The sequence below is a fragment of the Citrus clementina genome, unplaced genomic scaffold (assembly GCF_000493195.1).
Source record: "Citrus clementina cultivar Clemenules unplaced genomic scaffold, Citrus_clementina_v1.0 scaffold_6, whole genome shotgun sequence".
Lineage (NCBI taxonomy): Eukaryota > Viridiplantae > Streptophyta > Magnoliopsida > Sapindales > Rutaceae > Citrus > Citrus x clementina.
Window position 1 is genome coordinate 10,903,801 of NW_006262139.1, and position 20,615 is coordinate 10,924,415.

At 41.9% G+C, this 20,615-nt stretch overlaps 1 pseudogene; it reads right to left on the bottom strand.

Moving 5' to 3' along the window:
- Positions 1-17,401, bottom strand: part of LOC112097349 — a 21,085-nt pseudogene extending 3,684 nt beyond the window's left edge.
- Between the last annotated feature and the right edge of the window lie 3,214 nt (positions 17,402-20,615).

The following is a 20,615-nucleotide window of genomic DNA, read 5'->3' on the forward strand; positions in this document are numbered from 1 at the left end:
GATTATGGAATCTAGAGATGTTGAATTTATAGAGAATAAATTTCAACATGATTATAATATGAAATTAGAATCAAGTATTGATCAACCATGTGTTAATACTCCTAGTACCTCCACTAATAATAATAAAAGGAAAGAGTCTATGACATCTTTCGAACCAAGGAGGAGTCAACGTGAAAAGAAAAAAAAGAGTTTAGCTCCGGATTTTATTTCATCACAAGCACTACTCTTCTTGGTTGAAGGGGATAGAAAGAATGTACTTAACAAAGTACCATTGTTGTTAAATATTGAAAAAGATCCAAAGACATTTAGCGAGGCTATGTCTTCTAGAGACGCTTCTTTTTGGAGAGAGGCGGTAAATGATGAAATGGATTCAATTATGTCGAATCAAACATGTGTCTTGGTTGATCTTCCTCCAGGATCTAAACCAATTAGCAGCAAATGGGTATTTAGAAGAAAGTACAATAGTGATGGTTCTTTGCAAACTTTTAAAGCTAGATTAGTAGCCAAAGGGTTTAAGCAAAGAAATGGTATTGATTATTTCGATACATATGCTCCGGTAGCTAGGTTAACTTCTATAAGAGTGCTATTTGCAATTGTTTCATTGAACAATTTATATGTGCATCAAATGGATGTTAAAACAGCTTTTCTTAATGGTGATCTTGATGAAGAAATCTATATGGAACAACCTGAGGGATTTATTTTTCCTGGAAATGAGAAAAAGGTATGCAAGTTAGTCAAATCTCTTTGTGGCTTAAAGCAAGCACCAAAACAATGGCATGAGAAGTTTGATTCGGTAATTTTATCACATGGTTTTAAGCATAATAATGCTGATAAATGTGTATATTTTAAATTTACGAATGATATTGGTGTGATTATATGCTTGTATGTTGATGACTTGCTTATCTTTGGAACTAATATGCAAGGAGTAGATGATACAAAGAAGTATTTAACTTCACAATTTAAGATGAAAGATCTTGGTGAAATAGATACTATCTTAGGTATCAAAGTGAATAAACATAGTGGGGGTTACTCGTTGTGTCAATCTCATTATATAGAGAAAGTGCTTCTTAAATTCAATTATTTGAAATTTAAAGAAGCTAATACCCCATATGATTCTAGTATTAAATTACTAGAGAATTCAGGCCGAGTAGTAGCACAACTAGAATATGCTAGTGCTATTGGTAGCTTGATGTATGCTATGCATTGTACGAGGCCTGATATAGCATTTGCAGTTTGCAAAATGTCAAGATTCACGAGTAACCCTAGCGTTGAACACTGGAAAGCAATTGGTAGGATACTTGGTTATTTTAAAAAGACCATTAATTTGGGTTTGTTTTATAATGATTATCCTGAAGTACTGGAAAGATATTCAGATGCTAGTTGGGTAACCAATACAAGAGATAATAAATCCACTTCTGGTTGGATTTTTACAATTGCTGGAGGAGCGGTTTCTTGGGCTTCAAAGAAACAAACGTGCATAACTCATTCAACAATGGAAAGTGAGTTTATAGCACTTGCGGCTGCAGGCAAAGAAGCAGAATGGCTGAGAAATTTATTATTTGATATAATGTTGTGGCCACAGCCGATGCCATCTATTTCTTTGTACTGCGACAGTGAAGCTACATTGTCTAGAGCTTATAATAAAGTATATAATGGAAAGTTTAGACATATTAGCTTGAGACATGAATATGTGAAACAATTAATAGCAGATGGTGTTATTAATATTGTTTATGTTAGGACTAATAAGAACCTAGCAGATCCTTTAACAAAAGGTCTTTCAAGAGACTTAGTTAAGGATACATCTTTTGGAATGGGATTGAAACCTTTACATAATAAAGTCACCAACGACGGTAACCCAACTATGTAGTAGTTATACCACTACTCCATAGTTAAATGGGTAATAACAAGTTGTTATGTGACTGGTTTGGCACCGAGTAATAAATAATCCCATTCGAGAGTTTCGGTGTAAATAGCTACGAGGTTGAGGTTGAGTATTTACTCTTAATGAAGTTCAAGTCTTATAATAGCTAAAGACATGATTTGAAACTTCACCTAAGTGAACATAAGAAATGGTGCCGTTTCTAACAAGGTCATGGTTTAATCTTGTAAATGTTCATGAATCCAAGATAGAGCACAAGGCCGGAATAGTGCTAACTATTGGAACACAACTTTGAAATATGGGATAGCTTATATGTGATGTATCTCCGGTATTTACTTAAGAGACAAAGTTTAATGCTTAGCACACTATTGTCTTGTAAATGCTTTGAAATACACTCACTAATTAAAGGTTAAAATCGAAAGATACCTTTTTGTATGTATAAGTTGATCATTAATAAATCTGAAAAAATATTACAATCTAGTGGGGATTGTAAGAGAGATTGTAACATTTTTAATCTTTGGTTTGATATTCTGGACAAAAATAGTTTGCCGTTTATGGAGAAAACGGCTAACCGTTTAACTCCAGAGAGCATGTTTTATGGTCTAGAGAAAACGGCTCACCGTTTATGGAGAAAACGGCTAACCGTTTAACTCCAGAGAGCATGTTTTATGGTCTAGAGAAAATGACTCACCGGTTATTGAGAAAACGGTTAACCGTTTATGTACAGAGAGCAACGTATTTGACATTCTGAAATAAAACGGCTCACCGTTTATTGAGAAAACGGTTAACCATTTATTTCCAGAAAGGCGTCAACTAGAAACGGTTGACAAGCTTGAAAATTTCAAGTGTTAATCGTTGCAAATTCAAACCAAAAGAGTTTTTTGAAGAAGTACCATTTCGAATGGTTGCATTCTTTTGAATTAACATCTTCTTCATAAAAGAAATATACATATTTTATAATTGATCATCAGATTTTGCAGGTTTCATATATGTTCTGGAAATACAATCTTATTTGCTAGAGATTGTATTCAGGATTTGATATATCTTGGGGGTAATTTGCCATTAATACTCTATAGCAAACCAAGATTGGAGAGGGCAAATAAAACCTTAAAGGAAAGTGTGCAAACACGTATCAAATCCTAAGAAATTTTCTTTGTTCTTTGCCTCCATATTCTTATTTTTTATTTAACAGCCCTATCCTTGTCAGGGTCAATAGCTTCTTCATCACCATCACCATGTAATAGTTCTGGTGAAAATGATCCAGCCTCTTCCTCCGACTCTTGAGACTCTTTCTCCAATATAGGTTCTGGAGAGAAATTTCCAGCATCTATGTCAAAGAAATATTAGTCAATGACTATAAATGCAATAACGTTAAAAAGAATCCAGAATTTTACCATAGCTAATAAAAATACACATACCGTCGTCATTATGCTCAATAACCTCTGCTTCATGCATTGAATCAAGATCAGTTTCAAATTTTGCACCCTCCAGAGCTTGCTCAAGGCGTTGTAGATGCTTACGCAGCATTTTAGCATGTATTTCCTTCAAACAAGCCTATAATTGCATCTAGTTAGTAGTGAAGTCCAGAACAAGTTGCACATTACATAGAAAAATTATTTACAAATGTTTAGAACTGAGTACCTTTGCCTTATATATATGAAGCTGTTTAAGAATGGCTTCCCAGTACTCAACCACCATGGCTGTGCCCGCCCACATCTGCAGATCTATCTTGGTTTGTAATGCTTCAAGCTCCTTGTGAGTCTTTCCTTCCAAAAGATTCCTGACATCTGCTTCAATACTAGAATGCAAACCCCTTTCTTCTGCAATCAACTCAGTAGGAGGTTCCTCCCCGCGCACCTGAGCTCAATCTAGTGCATTCTTCTTCCGTGCTTCAGCTAATTCCCAATCACAAACCACCATAAGCGCCTGTAGAATTAATTACACATGTCGAAGCACCACCTATGAGACATTCACATCTTATTGTGACAAGTACCAGCAATTATTTTTAGCCAACATCTAAGGTGCTAAATACAATACTCATGGTCATAATGTTCTGATAAGTTAGTGACCGTGAGATATTATCTTAAAGCAATCAGTTCAACCAAGAAGAGAGGGTGACCAAAAGGAAAATATAAGACTTTGGAGGACACTAAATCCTCAAATTGACAAAAACCTTACTCTACATGATTATGAAATCAACAACATAAATCCCATTCCATTGTGTTCTCATACCAGGACCGAAATTACAGAATATGCAAATTCTAGAAAGGTAGCTGTTTGAGGGAAATACTTTGACGAGACCAGACGTGATGAGCAGATATTTGATGGCAGAGTTCTGCGAACAGGTGTGTCCTGTAAGAGCCAGGTAGCAGGGGAACAAGAGCAAAAATATTCTTCTTGTCCGCAAATATGCCATTCACGCGGTTGAACTCCTGTTAGAGGCATAAGGCCATTCCGGCTAGAGGTCGAGAGGCGAGGAGACCCGGTCAACGACAGTTGGCAAGACGTGCATCCATATCCGAGAATCAAGGCACGAAGTCCATCTCCATTCGCCTACAATGGCGATAATGGGGCATCCACATCCGAGGGTGGGGAGAATAACGGGCGTGGACTACGGAAGACCGGGATTTAGAGGAAACCTATAAAAGGTAGCCAACGAAGGTAAAAGGGTTAGATTTTTTGCTATTAGAACTAAGAAAGGAGAACTCTAAAAATTGAGATCGAAAAGAAGCCATAAGATTCGTGGCAAACATTCCCAGAACCTTCATTTCTGACTTGAGCGTCGAAGGGTTTGCGCCGGGAAAACAACCGGCGTGCTTTGACCTGTCTGTGTACGCAGGAACCTCTGGAGAAGAAGCTTTACGAGGAAAGATTCTGATCGTGGTGAAATTGATTGAGCAGAGACCCTGGTCGTAGAAAGAGGACAACCAGAATCTCGCATCAACATTTTGGCGCCGTCTGTGGGGAGCTGAGCAAAAAGCTTCTGTTGATAGTAAGAAGAGGAGTGAAGCAAGTGAAAAGCAATGGAGACAGGAGGAAGTAGTGCACAAGGGGGTGATATGAGGCTTAATGATTCCGTGACGCTGAGGGAGATAGCCAGTGAAGCACGGGAAAAAGCCATGTTCGACCGGATGGAACGGATGGAAAAGCTGATGGAGACCCTGACAACCATCCTGCATGAGTTGTGGAGTGAACGAAGAGTTAACCTAGGAGGAAAGGGTGAGAGGTGGTGGAGTGGCACCAGGTCCCGATAGTATGAGGAGAAGTCAAACCACCGGGAGAGTTGGTGGTGAGAGAGGTAACATACCTCTGCGGGGAGAAATTCAGAGGGAGGAAGAGCAATCCCCAGCAAGACAGACTTTTGATGAGGACGACGGGGTAGCGAATGCAGAGGAAACAGAGCTCAGACAAGACTTACATGATATAGAGCAAGAGCGGGATCAAGTTGCAGCACGTGACCCTGGTCGTGCAATGCAACTAGAGGAGGAAGTGCGCAGACTAGTGCAAGTAATTGATAACATGCAAGGAAGGAGCAGAACTCCTGGTTGGAGGATAATACTGGACGGAGAATCACCGCTCGCAGCAGAGATCATGAGGGCAGTCATTCCAAGAGATTTTTGCCTCCCAGACCTTAGATATTCAGAACGAACTGATCCGTTGGTGCACATAGAGCGCTTCAACGACATTACCAGGGTGCAAGGATTATCTCAATCCCAAAGGTGCTGAGTGTTTCCACTCTCCCTTAAGGGACGTGCACGCGAGTGGTACAGGAAACTTCATCGGGGGAGCATTAAAACCTTCAAGCAGATGTGCCAGGAATTTACAGAGCAGTTTAGTGGGGCAATGGCACCAGAAGATGACATGATGGAGCTGAAAAGCATGAAACAAGGGGAGCAAGAAACCCTTCGGGAATTCATCAAGAGGTTTCATCGTGCTGTCCTCGACTTGGGAGCCTTCAACCACCCTCAGGCATTAAGGGGATTGAAAGAAGGGGTGAAGATAGGAAGGCTGTGGTACAACTTGAGAAGCCCAGTTATTCAGACGTATGCGGCCGCATATGAGCAGGCTAAGAGAGACATTGAGATTGAAGAGGAAAAGGCAGCACGGATTAAGACAGACCAGTTAGAAGGATTGGGGAGGAAATAGAAGAAAGCATTACCGGGGAATGGGCCAATCAGGAGGAGGGATCACCAGGCCGCAGACAGTGGAGCAGGAGGTCGGGTAACTGCTTACCAGCCTCATCAGAGGCCACCACAGTATCAGCGCAGCAGGGCGCAACCTCCTCGTTCCCCAGCTGGGGAGCCTTGGAGAAGGCATGACTCGGTATATGGTGGTCTTCATCAATACTCCCATGGTAGCAGAAGGAGCAGACCAGAAGTACTGCCACCGCCTCCAACTCAGAACGAAGCAAATAGAGAAAGAACAGTGCACCTGATCGACCAGAACCAGGACTATGGGCGGTATACTTCCTTGAAGATGTCCCTGGACGAAGTGTACGAGGCCATAAAGGATCGGGGGTTGCTATACCTCCCTGCTCCAATAATAAAGCTACCCAGCAGGAGGGATAGGGGACGCTATTGTAAGTTCCATAGCACTCATGGCCACACCACAGCAGATTGCAAAGATCTCAAGACCTAGGTTGAAGATTTGGTGAGAAATCGGTATCTGGACGAGTTTATAGATGAGACCTTCCCAACGGTAGCCTCAACAAGTGAAGGGAGAGTGACATGAACTTGAGGCGCGAGCAGCCTGCAGTAAGGGTGATAGCTGGGGGCCCAACATTGGCCGAAGATTCCAACAGGTTGAGGAAAAATTATGCTAGATACGCCATGATCAGCAAAGAGGTATTCTTCAACACCCCAGCAGTCAAACGAGTAAGGGTCAGGCAAGTGCCAATCATGTGGACGGATGAAGATGAGGAAGGAATTCTATACCCCCACGAGGATGCTTTAGTCATCAAGGCTACTGTCGCTAGCAAGACGTTTGACCGGATATTGATTGATATAGGGAGTTCAGTTGATGTGTTATTTAAGTCAACCTTGGAGGAGATGGGAATAGCAAACCGAAAGTTGGAATACACCAATACCTCCTTGAAAGGGTTTGGAGGAGGAAAGCTGGTCCCTCTGGGCGTGGTCGAGCTGCCTATCACGATTGGGAGCTCATCGACAAAAAGGACAATGATACTAGACTTTGTGGTGGTGGATGAAGAAGGTCCTTACCAGATGATCCTAGGTCGGCCATTTCTAAGGATGAGCAAAGCGGTATTGTCCAACCATTATCTGGCTCTCAAGTACCGAGTGAATGGGGTTGTCGGAGTGGTACGAGGAGACCAGAGAATCGCTAGAAGCTGTTACTCCTCAGCAGCAAGGGAAGCAATGCAGATAACATCCTTTGATACCTGAGTGGAAAATAAAAATGGCAGACAAGAACCTGTAGAGGAGCTGAAGACAGTAAGCCTTACACCAGAGAATCCGGGAAAGACGATCAGAATCGGGTCGAGACTTAAGGAAGAGCATAAGCAGGAGTTGGTGAAATGCTTACATGCTCATGCAGATGTGTTTGCTTGGACACATAAAGACATGCCAGGGATTGATCTTGAGGTAGCATGTTATAAGCTGGCAATAAAGAAAGGTGCTCGAGCGGTAAGGCAGAAAATGAGGTGCTTCAACCAGGAGAGGTATGAGGCTATAAATGACGAGGTGGAAAAGCTCTTGAGGTAGGGTTCATTCGGGAAGTCAATTATCCTGAATGGATATCGAATGTGGTGCTGGTAAAGAAGGCAAATGGCAAGTGGAGGATGTGTATAGACTTCACAGATCTCAATAAAGCATACCCGAAAAACAGTTTTCCTTTGCCAAAAATCGACCAGCTAGTAGATTCAACAGCTGGGCACGGCCTGCTTAGTTTCATGGACGCGTTCTCGGGATATAACCAAATCCCCATGTACTAGCAGGATGAGGAGAGCACTGCTTTTATCACTAACCAGGGTTTATTCTGTTACAGGGTAATGCCATTTGGTCTCAAAAATGCTGGGGCCACCTATCAGAGGCTGGTGAACAAAATCTTTAAGCCATTGATTGGGAAAACCATGGAGGTGTACGTGGATGACATGATCACCAAGTCCAAAATCCCGAAAGAACATGTCGGACACCTCGATGAGACATTCGGGCTTTTGAGGAAGTATAAGATGAAGCTCAACCCGGAGAAGTGTACTTTTGGGGTCGAGTCAGGGAAATTTCTTGGATTCATGGTGAGCCATAGGGGGATTGAAGCAAATCCCGAGAAGATCCAGGCGATCGTGCAGATGAGGTCTCCTCGTAACCTGAAGGAGATGCAGAGCCCCATGGGGAGGTTACGGGCGTTGAGCAAATTCATATCCAATGCTACAGATAAGTGTCAGTCATTCCTTCAAGTGATAAGGAGGGGAAAGAAAACAGAATGGACCCCAGAATGCGAGGAAGCCTTCTAGAACTTGAAGCAATACTTGCAGCAAGCTCCACTGCTGTCCACACCGAGGGATAGGGATAAGTTATTTCTGTATTTGGCGGTATCAGATCGGGCCACAAGTTCTGTTCTGGTGAGAGAGGAAGAAGGGGTTCAATATCCGATATACTACACCAGCCAGGCCCTGCTCGACGCTCAGACCAGATGCCCACCGTTGGAAAAATGGGCACTTGCCCTTGTGGTTACTGCTCGGAAGCTGAGGCCATACTTTCAAGCATTCCCAGTCTCGGTAATAACAAACCACCCACTGCGTCAAACTCTACACAAGCCAGACGCGTCTGGTCGGCTCGTCAAGTGGGCTATAGAGCTGAGCGAGTTCGACATAGACTACAAACCCCGAGCAGCGATAAAGGCTCAGGCAATGGCCGATTTCGTAACAGAATTTACAGAGCCCGAAGTTTGTTTGGACCAATGAGATGTAGCTACAGACAGTGGTGAAGCCCAAGTATGGCAAATGTCTGTGGATGGGTCATCAAGGGAGCAGGGATTGTCTTGGAAGGCCCGGAGGGGGAGGAGATCTCTTATGCTGTAAAGTTAGAATTAGCAGCCACAAATAACCAGGCAGAGTATGAAGCCTTGATAGCAGGTTTGGAATTGGCTAAGGCCGTGAAAGCAGACAGAGTGAAGATCAGAATTGATTCCCAGCTGGTTGCGAATCATGTCAGTGAAAGATTTCAACCAAGAGAGGAGAAGATAGAGCGGTACCTGAAGATAGTCAGGCAGATGATGGGAAAATTTAAAGCAGTAGAGGTGGTACAAATCCCCAGGGAGCAGAATAGTCGAGCAGATATTTTGGCCAGGATGGCAGCGGTAGCAGACTCAAAACTGCCAAAATCGATCCCTCTGGAGGTGAAGTCCAGCCCGAGCATCGAACAGAATTTGGGGGTATTGCGGATAGAACAAAAATGCTCATGGATGGACCCAATAATTTCATACCTCAGAGACGGGGTATTGCCACGAGATAAGCTGCAAGCTCGGAAGATTAGAGCCCAGGCCTCGAGATACACGATGATTGATGGGGTACCGTATCGGCGAGGATATACACCACCTTTCCTGCGATGTTTGGATGAGGACAACGCGGATTACGTACTGAGAGAAGTACATGAAGGAATTTACGGAAATCATTCTGGTGGGAGGTCCCTCGCCCACAAGGTTCTAAGGCAGGGATATTTCTGACCGACAATGCACCAGGATGCACAGGGGAAGACTAGGAGTTGCGTAAGCTGCCAGAATTTTGTAAGTTTCTCTAACCAACCACCAGAGAAGCTCACCTCCATGACCTCCTCTTGGCCATTTGCTCAATGGGGAATTGATTTGATCGGTCCATTGCCAAAGGGACGAGGAGCAGTAACACATGCAATAGTTACTATAGACTACTTCACGAAATGGACAGAGGTAGAAGCCCTTAGCAGGATCATAGAGAAGAAAACAACAGACTTTGTGTGGAGAAACCTGGTCTGTCGATACGGGATCCCCTGTGCCTTGATAACAGATAATGGCAGGCAGTTCGATAATCACAACTTTAGGGATTTCTGCCAGAACCTCAGGATAGAGCTGAAGTATTGCTCGCCTGCTCATCCTCAATCGAATGGGCAAGTAGAAGCAGCCAACAAGACCATCAAAAGGCTTTTGAAAACCAGGCTTGGAGCAAAAAAGGGTGCATGGGTTGATGAGTTGTCAGGTGTTCTATGGGCATACAGGACAACCCACAAAACAACAACTGGAGAGACACCATTCACCTTAGTTTTCGGGCATGAAGTAGTCGTACCAGCTGAGATAAGAACAACGACGCATCGGACAGATCATTTCAATGAGCAGGAAAACGACGAGCAGATATTTTTGAATCTTGATCTGCTAATGGAAAAGAGGGAGCAAGCAGCCGAGCGATCAGCCATTTACCAGCACAGGGTTGCCCGGTATTATAACCTGAAGGTGAATGTACGGCAGTTCAAAGTCGGAGATTGGGTGTTAAGGAGAGTGAATCTGAACACCAGAAACTCGACTCAAGAAGTGCTCAGACCGAATTGGAAGGGGCCATATAGAGTCTAGCAGCTAGTTGGCCCCGGAGCTTACAAGCTGGTTCGCACGGATGGCCACGAGGTGAAGTGCCCATGGAATGCAGCAAACCTCAGGAAATACTTCCAGTAAGACTTGTTCATGTTTTAAATCTATTTCTGCTCGTGCTCGTAGCCTTTTATTTTTATGCCAAAGTAGGTTCCTGTAAGTTGAATCCTGCAATTAATAAAACGTCGAGGAATTTCATTCACTTGAAGCATCGAAATATTTTCTAAGGCATGCAAAGGCTCATCAAGTCTCAATGCCTGTTAATGGCAAGACCAGAAGCCAAGCGTTCCAGGATCTGCTCGATCGCATGAAGGCGAGCAGAATCCCAAGCATTGAAGAATTTTCTAAGGCATGCAAAGGCTCATCAAATCTCAAAGCCTGTTTATGGCGAGACCAGAAGCCAAGCGTGTCAGGATCTGCTCGACCGCGTAAAGATGAGCAGAATCCCAAGTATTGAAAATTTTCTAAGGCATGCAAAGGCTTATCAAGTCTCAAAGCCTGTTAATGGCGAGACCAGAAGCCAAGTATGCCAGGATCTGCTCGACCGCGCGAAGGCGAGCAGAATCCCAAGCATTGAAGAATTTACTAAGGCATGCAAAGGCTCATCAAGTCTCAAAGCCTATTTATGGCGAGACCAGAAGCCAAGCGTGCCAGGATCTGCTCAACCGCGTGAAGGCGAGTAGAATCCCAAGCATTGAAAATTTACTAAGGCATGCAAAGGCTCATCAAGTCTCAAAGCCTGTTTATGGCGAGACCAGAAGCCAAGCGTGCCAGGATCTGCTCGACCGCGTGAAGGCGAGCAGAATCCCAAGCATTGAAAATTTTCTAAGGCATGCAAAGACTCACCAAGTCTCAAAGTCTGTTTTATGGCGAGACCAGAAGCCATGCTTGCCGGGATCTGCTCGACTGCGCAAAGGCTAGCAGAATCCTAATCATCGAAGTATTTACTAAGGCATGTGAAGGCTCACCAAGTCTCAAAGCCTATTTTATGGCGAGACCAGAAGCCATGCGTGCCGGGATCTGCTCGACCGCGCAAAGGCTAGCAGAATCCTAATCATCGAAGAATTTACTAAGGCATGTGAAGGCTCACCAAGTCTCAAAGCCTATTTTATGGCGAGACCAGAAGCCATGCGTGCCGGGATCTGCTCGACCGCGCAAAGGCTAGCAGAATCCTAATCATCGAAGAATTTACTAAGGCATGTGAAGGCTCACCAAGTCTCAAAGCCTATTTTATGGCGAGACCAGAAGCCATGCGTGCCGGGATCTGCTCGACCGCGCAAAGGCTAGCAGAATCCTAATCATCGAAGAATTTACTAAGGCATGTGAAGGCTCGTCAAGTCTCAAAACCTGTTTACGGCGAGACCAGAAGACAAGCGTACCGGGATCTGCCCGACCAAACGAAGGTGAGCAGACTCTCGAATATTGAAAATTTTCTAAGGCATGCAAAGGCTCACTAAGTCTCAAAGCCTGTCTATGGCAAGACCGGAAGCCAAGCATGCCAGGATTTGCTCGATCGAGCAAAGGCGAGCAGAATCCCAAGTCATGTAGAAAGACCATATTCTAAGCCAGAGCCTGCTCGACCAAGCGAAGGCAAGCAGACCCTCAAACGGAAAAATAACTTGTAAATACAAACGCAAGAAAGTAATCAAAAACAGTTTTCATTAATTTATCAATAACCAACAAAGTTGTTCATTACAACACAAGAAATATGTTCAAGAAGATGGTGGATCAGTAAGCCGAGCAGCATCGGTTGGCTGGACCTCCTCAGGTGCAGGGGGGTATCACCAGTTACGTCCGGGGGGGTGATCGCCTCGCCAACGTTAGCAGGGATTGCACGAGGAGGAGAGTTTTCCTCCTCAATCACGATCGGCTCTACCCCTTCGGCATCTTCCTTGGCCGCCTCCTCATCCATGTGTTAAGCAACACCAGCTGCAAGGTCATCCATCTTCAGTTCAGGATGCTAATTCCTGAGGACGGCCATGATGCAACGATAGAAATGCCGAAGTCCCTGGTCGTACTGGTTGTCGGCCTCCTTCTCCAAGTTCTCGACCTGAGCTCGGTGGGAATCGCAGAGAGATTCGAGCTGAGCCTCATACATAGCCTTCTGCCTTTGAAGATCCTCCTTGACCTTGGTCAGCTCCTCCTCAAGGGTAATGGCTTTTGCTTGCGCAAAAGATTCTTACTCTATCAGCTTCAGGTTCTCGACATTCAGCTCTCCTGCTTTCTTTTCGGCGTCGTCAGCTCTGGTCATCGCCGACTGAATGTCTTCATTCATCTTCCTGTCATAACGGCCAACATTGGCCTTATAGTATGTGGTCATGCAGCTGAGATGGAAAGGGCTATACTGCATGGCTCCCACCAGCTCGCCTAGGGTGCAGCCATCAAAATCATCCAGGTCCTTCTTGCTCACGAGTTTAGATAACTCATTGAGATAGGGGACCAAGTGTTCTGCTCGGCTGTCAGGTAAGCGAGATCGAGGCCCGACAAGAGGAGAAAAGGAAGCAGGATATGTGGCTGCTCCACTAGTTTCCCCGACTTTGGCAGGAGCAGGAGGTAAAGTCTTCAAGGGAGAGACTTGCTGCACAATGTTAGCCCGCTTTGCAGTAGGGGCGTCCTTGTTCTGGTCCCTCTTCGTGGTTTAAGGTCGAGAACATTTCCTGTTCAGAGCCCCAATCACAGCGTCCTCCATTTTATTGCCAGGGAGTACCAAGCGAGACTTAAGCAAGTTGTAAACAATTATCAGTTCTTGACTCGGGCAGGAGTTGGCTAGTACAGCCTCGACCCGTTTGAGCTGATCAGGTTGGAGCGGGAAGTGAACACCCTAAGAACCTGCAACACAAACAAACACTTGGTTAGAGACAAACCAATAAAGCGAGAACAATTATGGATACAAGACATCTAAAGCGAGTAGGCAACCTAGGACCGTGAAACAGGATGGGACGCGATAATCCTTCCCATCCATTTGTGCAACCTGACCCCAAGGACCCCCAACAAAAAAGAATTTTCTCTTCCAAGTCCCACCACCACCAGTTGGAAGATCAGTTATGGGTTTCCTGCTCTTGGTACTAGATTGGAAGTAGTACCAGCCGACATCTTTGGGGCTGCTCTTTAGCTGGTACAGGTGTTTCACTTAATCGACCGTAGGCTCGCTTTAACAACATCTGTCCCACAATAGGAACAGACCAGAGAGCACTCTCCACCAGTTGGGGTTCAGCTGACCAGGAGCTAGATTTAATCCGTTAAGAATCCGGGCAAAGTAGGGTTGCAAGGGACACCTCAGCCCATGCTTAAAACTCTCCAAAAACAAGGTAACGTATCCCCTAGGAGGCCAGCTAGGAGTATCATTCTTTCCTGGGATCTTAAGAAGTATTTCACCAGGAATGCTATACCTAAGCCGGAGGTCATCGAGCTCGTCAAACGTGGTCGTGCACGACATGTAATCAATGGCATAATCGCGCGACAAGGCTCTACCTCCTACTGCACTCCGTTCTTCTGGTCGTGATGTTCCAGATGGAGACACCTCACCAGAGTCACCTTCCCCATTCTCACTCAAGGTGTCTTCAGAGCCAGAAGATCCCTCCTCACCATTACTTCCGCTCGTGGAGGTTGTTAGGGGATACATCCTCCTAGCACTAGTCCCGACACTAGACCTAATGGGTTCTAAGGGGATCCCGGGGTCAAAAGCAGGATCAGTGAGCAGACTAGGCAAGAAACCTAGTTCGTCGTCATCAATCTCAACGACTTTCTCCTTACCCTTCGACATTCCCTAAGTAATAACCAAAACACCACCACCAACTACTACCTCAAGCAAAGCAAAGAGAAAAGAAGTTATCTACAAACTATCCAAGACCGAGGAGAAAAAAGTAATACCTGAAGTAATGTTTCAGTCGGGGAAAGGCAAAGATGGGGGCTTTTATGCCGAAACTTCTTTGCCGGAGAGACAGGGACAGAGACGGCGAAAATGGCAAATTTTCCCTTCGAGAGGTTTTTGGTTATCTTATTGGAAGAAAAACTCTTGGATAGCCAGCATTTAACAGCACCGAATCCCGAGGGTCTCGTAACCGTCGGTTTGAAATTCAAATGGAGGGGTAGATCTCTGCCACATCACCTCATCCGCAATTAAATGTGACACGACTCTTGGCAACCTTTTCCAGTCCCACGCGAGCAAGAATCGTTCAGTTTCAACTGCTGGTCCATTACATTACACAACACTAGAAACTGGGGGACCGGTATTTAAGGGAAATACTTCGAAGAGACCAGACGTGATGAGCAGATATTTGATGGCAGAGTTCTGCGAACATGTGTGTCCTGTAAGAGCCAGGTAGTAGGGGAACAAGAGCAGAAATATTCTACTCGTCCGCGAATATGCCATTCACGCGGTCGAACTCCTATTAGAGGCATAAGGCCATTCCGGCTAAAGGTCGAGAGGCGAGGAGACCCGGTCAACAACAGTTGGCAAGACGTGCATCCCTATCCGAGAATCAAGGCATGAAGTCCATCTCCATTCGCCCACAATGGCGATAATGAGGCATCCACATCCGAGGGTGGGGAGAATAACGGGCGTGGACTACGGAAGACCGGGATTCAGAGGAAACCTATAAAATGGTAGCCAACGAAGGTAAAAGGGTTAGATTTTTTGCTATTAGAACTAAGAAATGAGAACTCTAAAAATTGAGATCGAAAAGAAGCCATAAGATTCGTGGCAAACATTCCCAGAACCTTCATTTCTGACTTGAGCGTCGGAGGGTTTGCGCCGGGAAAACAACCGGCGTGCTCTGACCTATCTGTGTACGCAGGAACCTTTGGAGAAAAAGGTTTACGAGGAGAGATTCTGATCGTGGTAAAGTTGATCGAGCAGAGAGCCTGGTCGTAGAAAGAGGACAACCAGAATCTCGCATCAACAGTAGCAAGATAGATAGTCTGTAAATGAAGAAATTTCTAACTGTCACCTGTCATTGAGAAATGCCCTAAAAGCAATCATTTCAACCAAGAAGAGAGGGTGACCAAAAGGAAAATATAAGACTTTGGAGGACACTATAAATCCTCAAATTGACAAAAACCTTATTCTACATGATTATGGAATCAACAACATAAATCCTATTCCATTGTGTTCTCATACCAGGACCGATATTACAAAATATCCAAATTCTAGAAAGGTAGCAAGATAGATAGTCTGTAAAACGAAGAAATTTCTAGCTGTCACCCATCACTAAGGAATATCTCTACTCAGCAAGAGCAAAATAGTGAGAAGGGATAATACCTCCCAATACTCGACATGAGTCGGTGTAGCTCTGTCCAAATCTAAATACATTTTGATATCATCGCGAAGCTCTTCCGTATCTTTTACAGTCAAGCCCTATATTAAACAATACAAATCAAATACCAACATGAATAGTTAGAAAACATAGTCAATGCATATTTGTTAAAATTATTATTATATCAAAATTGAGGTTACAGCAAAAAATCACCTTGAAAGCCATGTATGGTTCATTTATTTCTATGTCCAAATCATCCGAGCCGCTAAGGTGCTTGCACAAAACATCAATAGGCTTGACACGACCTTCACGCAATCTAATCTCTGACCCGAGTTTCCTTTGATCAAAATGAAACTGTAGAATCAAAATATTAGTAGTGGATCAAATTTAAAATAATTTAAAAAATGAACAGCTCGGCAACGAACCTCCTCCTCTTTCTTCTCCCAGTCCTGGAACTCAGCAAGAGCATGTTCTCTAACCAGCAGTGCTGCAGAAGGATATAATTAACCAAGCCAAAATGCATCCAAATAGTAGTATAGATAACTCCATCATAATAAGCCATGAAATATTTCTCTTGGAAAACAGATTCTACAAGAAAAACTTTACTCTGTTAAAGGACAAAAATTACCATTTCTTCCTCATGTTGTGCTTTTTTTAGCGCTCTTTCCTCTCTCCTTCTTTTAACTTTTCCAATTTCTGCCTGCATCGAGAATGGATGATGAATAAATTGAAATACTGAACTGAAAAACTAGCTATATCAATTACTAAATTATGAAATCACTAGAATTTGGACGACAAAGAATTTAACAACATAAAAAACAAAACAAAACGCATACCATCCTTTCTCTCTGTCTCTTTTTCTCTGCTTTAACAGAAAACTCTTCAAGGGGCACACCTTGAGAAACATCACGCTCAATCTTTTTTCGCCACACAAATCTGCAACCCACAGATTATAATCAATACAAAATAAAAGAAAGAAAAATCTTCCCCCAATTTGTAATTATTTCAGATCCATTAGCCATCAGATAAGTAGTTTTAGACTGAGAATGCATTCAAGACAAACATGATCAACCTCATAAAAATGAAAACATGTATTCTGGACTAGTTATTATCATCGGCCGGAATCTTCAAACTTCAAATGCATTAAAAGAAGGAAAGAAAAATAAATGCCCATTCAAGAGAAAATATAAAGAAAACATACTTCTCATTAATATTGGAGTCACCAAACGGATTCGAATCGTTAGAATAACCAGAAACCTTTTGTGCCTTCAATTTCTTCGCAACTTTTGCTGCCTGCACAGTCGAAAATTACATAAGCAACACAAAGATTGAGTGAAACAATATAGTAAAATAAAATCCAATGAAAATAATCAAAATACTAAACCTTTTACTAAACCTTTCTTTGTGCTTTCTTAACCAAATACTCAACGATTTCCTCTTCAGTAATTTTTCTTGAAGATGAACGCAGCGTCACAGCCGCGATCATGATTCGCGAAGGTGGACGAACGTCGGCTAAAAACCGTGACATAGCTGGACAAACGGCAGATGATGATGATGAACAAGAACGCAGCGAAGCTTGCGAAGCGATGACGAGGGACGACGATGATTTTATAAAGAGAGTTGAATGGAAAGGAAAAGAATGAGGGAATTGCGTGGGATGTACCCCATTTCCCTCCAAATTCTCAAAATATACCTCCATCCATTAAAATCTATAACTTTATACATACATACTTAAAAAAATCATAAAAAATATAAAAATAGCCTCAATAAAATACCAATAAAAAATTAATACTCGACTCATTCAATCGATTTACTCGACTAAATACTCGACTTATTTAATTACTTTCACTTCTTATTTAACTGAATGCTCAACTTACCAGACTTCATACCCGACTTCGTACTCGACTAAATATTCAATTTATTCAATTGTTTTTACTTCTTACTCAACTGAATGCTCAACTTACCAAGCTTTATACCCGACTTCGTACTCGACTTATTCAATTGCTTTCATTTCTTACTCGACTGAATGCTCAATTTACCAGACTTCATACTCGACTTCGTACTCGACTAGATACTTGATTTATTCAATTACCTTCACTTTTTATTCGACTGAATGCTCAACTTACCAGACTTTATACCCGACTTCGTACTCGACTTATTCAATTGCCTTCACTTTTTACTCGACTGAATGCTCAACTTACCAGACTTCATACTCGACTAGATATTCGATTTATTCAATTGCCTTCACTTCTTACTCGACTGAATGCTCAACTTACCAGACTCCATACCCAACTTCGTACTCGACTAGATACTCGACTTATTCAATTGCATTCACTTCTTACTCGACTGAATGCTCAACTTACCAGACTTCATACCTGACTTTGTACTCGACCAAATACTCGACTTATTCAAGTGTCTTCACTTCTTACTCAACTCATTTAATATGCTTACTCGACTTCCTACTGGACGATATACTCGACTTACTTATCTCCAATTCTTACTCAACTAAGTTCTCGACTTACCCGACTTCGTACTCGACTTCTCTCCTGCACTAATTCTTCAATCACTCATAACTTAAAATGGAGTCTTAAATCCCTACATTCTATGAAATAGTGTGTGTACAAGCCCGAAAAAGAGAAGCCGTGAGAGGAAGAAGAAGAGAATGGTGAGAGAAGCCTGAAAGAGAGAAGTTGTGAGAGGAAGAAATGTGTGGATTCTTGGTTTGTTTAAGGTTATTTTTTACTTTTCCTATCTTCATGAGGTATATGCATATAATAGAGTATAAATTTGGTATTTAAAGATAAATCGGGGATATTTAAATAAATAAACCCGAAAATAATAGCTTTGGCAACCGCGCTTGTGGAAGCGGGAATTAGGCATGGGCTGAATTGTTTTCCTAATCATATTAAAATAAACATATCCGAGTCCGGGATTCTTGCGGGTTTACCTAAACCTAGACCCGTATTGATATAATCGCATCCAGGTAACGAATTTATTTAATTTGGTATGTGTTGAACCCGGCCCAGATTATTCGGGTTCATTGGGTTGAAGTCGGATCCTGATTAAGAGTCTGTTTGGAATTAAGGTAAAGCTACAGGAACAGTTCTTGTAAAAAAAGTTGTGATTATAAAAATAATAATAATAATATATAGTAAATACAATTATTTAATAATAACTTTAACAAAATTATTAAAGGTATAATAAAATTTTCATCATACAAGTAAAAAATCATATTAAGATAGCTTTTAAGTTACAACAACTAGTGTTTACCAAATACTTTAGTGCTGTAACTTAAAAGGTACAGCTGTCTAATTTCAATTTCAAACGCACCCTAAATTGGTTTGAAAATATGTTTGTAGAAACACGGTTTAAAACTCCTGACTCTATTTTATAAACCTTTATCAAATTACCAAAATATTTTAGGCTATAATCGGGCTACCAAAGCCGTGTTTAAAATAAGTCTTTCAAAAAAATAACAGAATCTTTTACTGAATTCCTAAATTTCTGTAAAAATAATTTTTTTTTGAAAAATTCTTTTCTCTTGAACAATAACAATGCTGATGCTTTGAAATATAAATTATATTTTTGTTAATTAAGCAAAATTTCTTAACTCAAAAATAAATAAAATTAAAAGGAATGAAAAAGATTTATTCACTAATCGTTATCTAATTGATATGTAAAATTAAAGAATGTTTATTTTAAATTATTTTTTGTTGTTTTGAACTGGTTGTTACTAGAAGGGTTAAAGGCCCTCTTTCTAAGCTTGTTTCTTTTTAGCCGGCCAACCTACATAATACAATTGAATTCACATTAACTTATAATTATTGACTTGACAACAAAGAGATAAGAAGATAAGATTATATATACAATTGGTATTTCGTCATTGAACTAATAAAAGAAAAACTTCAGCACATTGAACTGCAGATTTTTTAGTTAAAGGTTATCAGTATAGTCCTTTGAAAACCAATTGTTGTTCAGAGAATGGATATTAAAATTATTTAACTTCATCCCCTCGTAGTTTTAAGGGTAATTACTGCACCTTATCTGTCATGCACTCATATTTCAATATAACTACTAGTTGACACAACATTGCTAACTAGTTGACATGGTGTTACCAGCTATCGAACACTGACTAGGTTTTGATACCACTTATTGGATCGCTGACTAGTTGATATAGTGCTATCAACTATCAAACATGTGATCGGGCCGTAATACCACTTATTGGATGAAGGCGCTTGTTGTAACACAGTATGTCACCTATCGTTGAATTTCTCCGACTCCAGCATGCTTAACGATAGAGTTTTGAAGTAAAGGTTGCTATTTTTCTTTGAAAACCAATTGTTGTCTGCATAATGAACATTAAATCATTTAACTTCATCCCTCCAAAGTTTTAAAGGTGGTCACTAGCCCTTTGTAAGATGAAGTACATGTCCAGACAAATAATTCTCATAGACGAGAGATGTCTCTACTACACTCACATTTCGTAACGAAAAATAACTCATAAATATTTTAGCCCCCACAATGTTTTTGTGGGGGCTTGAACCACTGCCCTCATACTTGTGAGGGCAGCAGCTCAACCACTTCGGCTAAAGGCCTAATGGTTCTGTAAGACCACACTTGACTGATGCAAATTAGCATAATTTAATAAAAGAAAAGGCTATAAAATAATGAAAACTTTGTTTAGAGTAGCTAGCTAAGATTCCATTATATTATCAATATTACCTCTTTTTTTTCATCTTTTAATTGTCCCACCATTTTGATTCTCATTGGCCAAAATTGCCTATTCGCATTAAGCTTTCATTTCTTCTTTGAATTCTTCTGCATAGCGCTCAATTAACTTTTTATGTTTAGGCTTGGTTGTAGAAGGTTGTCTTCAAAATGATAATGTGCCAATGGAAGTTCCTACCAATTGT